We start from the raw sequence: 7,120 nt of genomic DNA, 5'->3' as shown, positions 1-7,120 counted from the left end.
TTCCTTGTTCACTCATTGCATTTGGAAAAATAAATTTGCGTGATTGCGTGAATCGAAGTTCGACTGTTTTAGGATTTTTACTCAAATTTTTAAAATTTTAACCATGCTTCCTGATTAAACTTTCCTTTATAAGAGTTAATTTCTGACAGACTCGGATGTTTACCTTGTGTAAGCTCTTTTGATGGTTAGTGTGGTATGGTGGCTTTATAATAATCACTTATTTTTCAGGTTTCCCTTAGCTTAGACAGATGATTTGATTAACATGTAGCAATGGAAAAGGATCATTATAAAAGTAGGAAGATCTACATGACGTCATTGATATTTACAAGCTACTGAACGCTAAACTTTACATAGTAAGTCATATGAAATCTTTCAGCATATGTCAGCAAGATTGTGGGGAACTTGGGATCTTAAATGCTGATATGCCGATTCCTGATTTCCAGTGTATTATTTCTAATCGATAGTTAAATGTATTCTGTCTCACTTTTTAAGCTACATTTTTTGAAAATTGTTCGCACTTCATCCGCCCGGAAGGGGTTTGTAGGAGTCTCTGGCACATTAAATTTCTTTCAATTTCTGGTTTCATTAGAAATAAGACTTATGTAAGGTTATTTTTAAATCAAATCATTTCCTGTTAGATAACGATAATAACGGTTTAAAAATAATATCAATCAATTTCCAACATTTGCACGGTAATTGTTGTCCATTTTTATGTCTGCAGTGGAAAATAAAATAAACTATCTAGACCGAATCAGGGGTTTTCTCAGATAAGTACCAGTAGTTTTTAAGTAACTACAAAGTATTTAAATCTTAATTAAACCACATCAAAAGCTATAAAGAGCCCCTCCCCCATCCGGCGGAGTCCCTATCACGCCCAAAATGAAAAGCCTCAATGACACCTCTACTCTTAGGTACCAAATAAAACAGAGGGGGGCTAATTGCCGGGGGATTGGAAATTGTACTTCTGAAACCCCAAAAATAAGGTATATATAGGCTAAAATCAGGCTATTACGAGCAAAATAAGGGTCCTTCTCTTTGACAGCTGAAAATATTCTTAAAAATTGATAAACGGGGGGGGGGGTCCTAATAAGGTCCGGGTGGTTGGAAAGTTTTTGGAAAATTAACAAGCAGGGGGGCGCTTATTTGGCACCTAAGAGTAACCTTAAAAGCCTTTCAGTTGCCAAACTAGTGAAAAAGAATCGTGCCCTACACTTTTTAGATCCCACAAGCAATTTACACACATATATGCAAGACAACAATAACTTTTTTCTAGGTGTGTTCCAAAACTAAAAATCTTTTTGCTCTGCCAAACTTTAGCTGTGAAATTTCTTCTTCGAAGTTCTAAAGTTTCTTATCTTACCGATGATTTGGAAATTCTATTTCGGTATCAAGGAGTCAGAAATCATCAATTAGAACACCATATGAAATATGCTGGCCGGAACCTTAAATTGTATTTGATTGAACCACAAAAACGGATAAAGACATAAATATCACGATTGAATTTTTCATTAATAGCGATAAGTCCAATTCCGGGGGGGGGCACTATGTTTTGCAGGATGATGGGTATGTGTCGCCCGACTTTTGGTTGTCGGGCCCTTGTAGGGACTAAAACGGACCCTTAGAGGGATTTAAATGGAGAAATACCGGAATTTTGGTGAATTTTGTGACCCTTATTGGGACTGTTTATTTAGAAATTTCTCGGCTTTGTAGGGTAATTATATAGAATTTGAGCGGTTTTTACAACCCTTAGGGGGACTGGAATTAGATTATGTAATTTTTACTACTCTAGTGGGAATTTGAAGATAAAAAAAAGGGACCCTTAAGGACGGCATATACCCGTACCCTCCTTTTGCTTGGTACCTAAGGGGCCCAAGTCCAAAAAACTTGATTTGGAAGTACGTTATCCAAGCTCTGGATAAAAAACGGACCTTTTCCCGTTTATAAGCTGTGGATAAGTATACATCCCTCAATCGATCTGAAATTATAAATTAGAATTACTCATTGCAGTAAATCAGACTTCCGGATAAAAAATTAAACTTCCCTAACGGAAAATGCTAAAATGGAAGTACTTTATGTTATGCTTAAAACCTTTTATGGTCTAAATTTATTCTGTCGCCATTAAGATGCCTAAATAATTAGCGACTATAATAAATTATCAAAAATACGGTAAAATTAGCGATTTTTTGATGATTTTAGGAATAACCAAAGTCTTTAGAAACAATTGAACGCTTAATAAATGCATATTTTTGTTATGACCACCTCCGGCTATGTTGCAATGTCTCCCCTTCATTGTTTCAATCTGAAAGAATTCGCTTTCATATTTGCGTAATACTTTTTGCTGGTTATGCGTGAAATTTTCCGATTCAATTTATCATCAAGTAGACTAATGTATTTCGACTAATTAAATTCATAAATTATCGGAAATTTATAGAGATTGCCCACTCGATTCACCTTTTCGCCTTTAGATTTGATTGGACCATGGTTTTTGCTTACCGAACGATGATGAACTTTCGGTGAATAAAACTCCCGGCTAGTGACAATGTATAAAAGGCTTGTAAAACTTAGTCTGAGTATCCACTAATGAATTCGCGCTCATTTCATACTATCTGCAATTTGAAGAGGTCCTAGTGATTCAGACTTTAAAAATTTATATTTTTACAGTTGCAGTCTACTCATAGACTTTCGTCACATAATACAAAACTTTGTCCATTTGCAATCCATTCCAAATTCCTCTAAGGTCTTAAAGTTGGTGGTACACGCCTTTAAATAGTAATGTGATCGAGACATGTGCGATAAAATTCTTATAGTCCGGTATCGCCACTGGTTAAATTTTAGAGAAAGCTAAACTGTGGTACTTACAGTACCTGCAATTCATAAAGCGCGCCATTTCTGTTGAAAATGGAACTTGAAAATTGAACATCGCATTAAGCCTCACTTGTATCAGATGAGGTCTAATTAATGGATTGTTTAGGCGCATTCATTTTATGAAATGGAAGACCTGTTAGACACATAAGTTGTCTCCGAAAAAAAAAATTATGAAAAGCTGGCTTTCTGCATCAATTCATAGCAACATAGCAACGGATTTGTGTTAGCAACTAAGAATAACAACAAAGATTCATCAACAAAAGTGGTCAATATTCTCTCATAATTTCCTTCATTAACAATCCAAAAAGATTTAACGGTCAGTCATTCATCATGATTACTTAAGCAATAAAAACGCCTACCATGCACAAGAATACCCTTAAATTTCGTAATACACACAAAAATCGTCAATAAATTAAGCGGAAAATGAAACCACAAAATTATCATCATTTTTGGCTGCAATTGATTTTTCCGTTTGTTTTATTTGTAAAGGCTTTTTGTACTCAATATAGATCAGATCTCGTCGCGATTGTCATCTTCACTTTCACCTTGTGAGCGGATAGGCTTCAAGAGGTTCGGAGTTTCCGGGATTCCACGATCGAGTTAAATTGTCCATACTCCGCTTTCATTCTCGACAAATCACAAAGAGATTCGAATTATAGAAAGTATTTTAAGCGAGAGCTTCTCCTTAAAAGAGGCTGGGAGTTAGTTCGAATTATAGAAATATTTGAATAACAAAAGTTCGAATAAGTGAAGGAACAATAAGAACTGTAAAAAAGCGTGTCAGGTACTTGGTCTAAATCACAGTCCTAGACCACTATACAAAATTGCAGGGTAGTACAGGAAGTAGAAGGCTGTCGTAGCGCATAAAAGTAAAAACATACTTAATGCCTGCCTCTCTGTTAGATACTTACCAACACCCCTGTCTCGCAGCCCCGGTGGAACTTTTTTCCTCTGTGGGGATAAAAATCCCTATTGAAATCCCAATGGGGATAGAAATTCTATTGTTCCAAGGTTAAAAAACCCAGTGGGGATGGTTTTGGAAATTTTAAACATGGAATTTCGAGTGGGGATGAAATTAAAGTCAATTTCCCAGTGGGGTTGAAATTTAAGGGTATTTTCCCATGGGATCCCAACGGGTCTGTGACAAAGGGGTGTTTAGCAACTAAATAAAAGATGAATGGAAATTGGGGAACCGTTTGCAAGGTGCTTTTAACGAGCCGCGCAAAAAGAGTGAGTAAAAAGATTCGCCACAGCTTACAGTATATCAAGAGGAAAACCCAAAGTGTGACATTGGGCTTTTCCAGAAAATTTGAATACGGGGGGGGGGGTGTGGAGGGGTGGAGTATATAACATTTTTTGGAAATTTGCACCCGGACATTGTGACTCTTGAAGTTATGGACTTTTGACACCCCGGACGGCAGGTATAACCCCGGAAAAAAATTATTTGACCCCCTGGACATTCAAAATTAACCCCAAACAGAACAAGTTGCAAATTTTGTAGATTTTTCACTACCACCCGGACGTTATATCCTCCACCCCATGTACATATAGTTTCTGGACGAGCCCATTCACAGTAATTGTTAAAACCGTAGTCACATTTGCTCAAATTATATCAACAGTCAGACTTTTGAAGTATGGAGATGGAAATGGAGTCAGTAATCTGAAAATTAATACTGTCAAAATTTTCAAAAAGTCTTACCACCGATTGCGACATGGCCGGAATATTTGAATGTTTTTTAGCAAAATTAGCGCGTAAATTATTTGATTTTTGCTGTAGTAAATTTTGTTATCTTTTGGATGACGTTCTACGGAAACAGTTTAGAAGACAAGAAAGCACGCGCGATTCTACTTTAGACAAACGTTGACAATGGTCAGCAGCTTTGCAAAAGTATCGCTAAAGACCCCTATTAATTGACCGCTAATTTGGTAGTGATTGTATTTTTGCGGTTTCAGTGTTGTTTTTGGAGTTGGTGATATTTTTGTTCGTTAAATATTTTTTAAATTTTCCGGTTTTTTGGTTTCTCACATTTGATTAGCGATCATGTTTCTGATTTTTTGAGAAAAAGATTTTGATCGCAAATTCATTTCTATCACAAGGTCATCCCAAAGGCTTTTAAAATTAGTAACGGATCTAAAAGCAATGAGCGGAGGCTCCTTTTATACATCCCGGAATCAGCAATCTTTAGTTAAAGTTTTTGAGCTCCCTTCAAACAATTGAGGCAATCCCTAATTGTACCTGAAAGTAACTGTCCTTTAATTAAGCAATTAAGTATGCTCTATATAATTAGGTTCAGTTTCCTGTTGTGCCTGTTATTTTTCCTCCTCTCATGAGAAAGGGAGGGGTCTGTTACCCACAATAATTTTTTGTTTATTTTTGTAAGCGATAAAGAATACCTTATTACACAAATATTACTAGACAAGTTATTCAAAGGCCTTGAAATTTGGACGATCTGTGAAATTAACACGAATTTTCTGCTTTTTCAAGGAAACAGGCGACTGGCTTTAATTAAGGGGGTTTTTATTAAAACGAAATTTTTCACTTCGTATTAATAAAATGACTAGTAAATATTCGTGTAATAAGGTACATGTCTTTATTTCTCGGGATTCCTTTTACATTCCTTATTCTTTACAAAAACCCCGATGTTTCGTTTGTAAAAGTAAAATTTGTAACCCCAACCATTTAAATAATGATATTTCTCATTACTACTAGTTGCATTTATTTAAAGGTTTTGTTTTTAAATAAGAGCGATAACGTTTGCTTACTCATCCAATTTTAATTTACAAGCTTTTTTGCATTGGATTGACACGTATGTGGAGCAAGATTGGTCAGAAAGAGGAAAAGAAAAACATTTTTTGCTTATATCAGCATAATATAACAATAGGAAGACACTGTCCCGATATGAAATATGTGTCTGATATGACGCGAACACTTATGTAAAAACAAAATCTTTAATTTTAATTTTTATGGAGCGATGGCCAAGTAGTCAAAGGCGTCAGCGTCTCAAAACCAGGGATTCGCGGTTCGAATCCCCGCTCCTTCCAATGTTCCGTTCAGTTCATAGATAACCGACACGGCTGGCCGTGGACTCCGTGAAAACAATCGAAAGACTGTCTAAAAGTCCTAGATTACTGGGCTATCCACGTAAAATATCGACTCTATCTCTATCTATCTATCTATTTAATGGCTTCATTTACCCACTTGGCTAAATATTCTCACTGTATCACTGATGCAGGTGTCACCATGAACGTAGCTTATTATTCGACCGTGCACAACACTGTTTTGCACGGATAAATTTCTTAAAGATTAATTTTCAGGGTTTTAGACTCCTTTATCTACTGTTTTATCTGGTAGAAAACCCTTTTTCGAAAAGCAGACATCATTAGCAAACTGTGATTAATCACGATAAAATGTATTCCAGTTTACGGGCGCAAAATTCTTCATTTTTCGGAAGTCATTAACAAATTTAAATGATTTTTAATGCCTGCTATATGGTTATGGGAATATATGTATATAAAGTAAGTTTTTTTATAATAAAAGGTTGTGTTAATTTGACATCAAAGGAAGTGATTTGTACCGGACAATTAACTCGTTTATGGCCCACGTAAAACGCAAAAATAAAGATGGTTTTGTATTGTTTTAATTAATGGGCATTCATAAATACCTCCCCCTAATATAAAAATACCTATTTGAGCATCGAATAAAATCATTTATATCTTACATTCTCTCAGAGTTAACACCTGTTGGTAATCTGATCAAACTATGGCGCTTTTAGTAGTATTTTTGTCACTGTTGTTTGCAGAATGTGTATTTTGCAGACCAACATCGGATGCAAAATCGACACTGAAAGACAATCATAATGAAAATCAAAATGAAAAATTGTTTCTTGGAGGTTTTCAAATTGAAGAGAATGGAACTCCTTCAAAATTTGCAATGCTTTTACGTGAAGAACTTCATCAACAAGAAAAAGAAATTTCTAAGCATCAGGATGAGTCTGGTCCTTCAAATACACGCAGTCGTCAATCCAGATCACTTTACTTCAAATTGTGTGTGCGATATCGACGTGGACGATGTATAAGGAGAAAAAGATTTGGTTTATGGCATAGCTACAAGAGGGGTGGTGGTACACCAAAATCAAGTTGATGATGCTTTTAAAACATTAAAATGATATCATATATAAAGACAACAAGATGAGACGATGGTTAAATACTCAAATCAATTTCTTCGCAAAAATCTTTTTTGTCACCACACGGAGAG

Source organism: Clytia hemisphaerica, unplaced genomic scaffold (assembly GCF_902728285.1).
Source record: "Clytia hemisphaerica strain Z4C2 unplaced genomic scaffold, Clytia hemisphaerica genome assembly, whole genome shotgun sequence".
In the NCBI taxonomy this organism is placed as follows: Eukaryota; Metazoa; Cnidaria; class Hydrozoa; order Leptothecata; family Clytiidae; genus Clytia; species Clytia hemisphaerica.
This window is presented reverse-complemented; position numbering follows the sequence as displayed.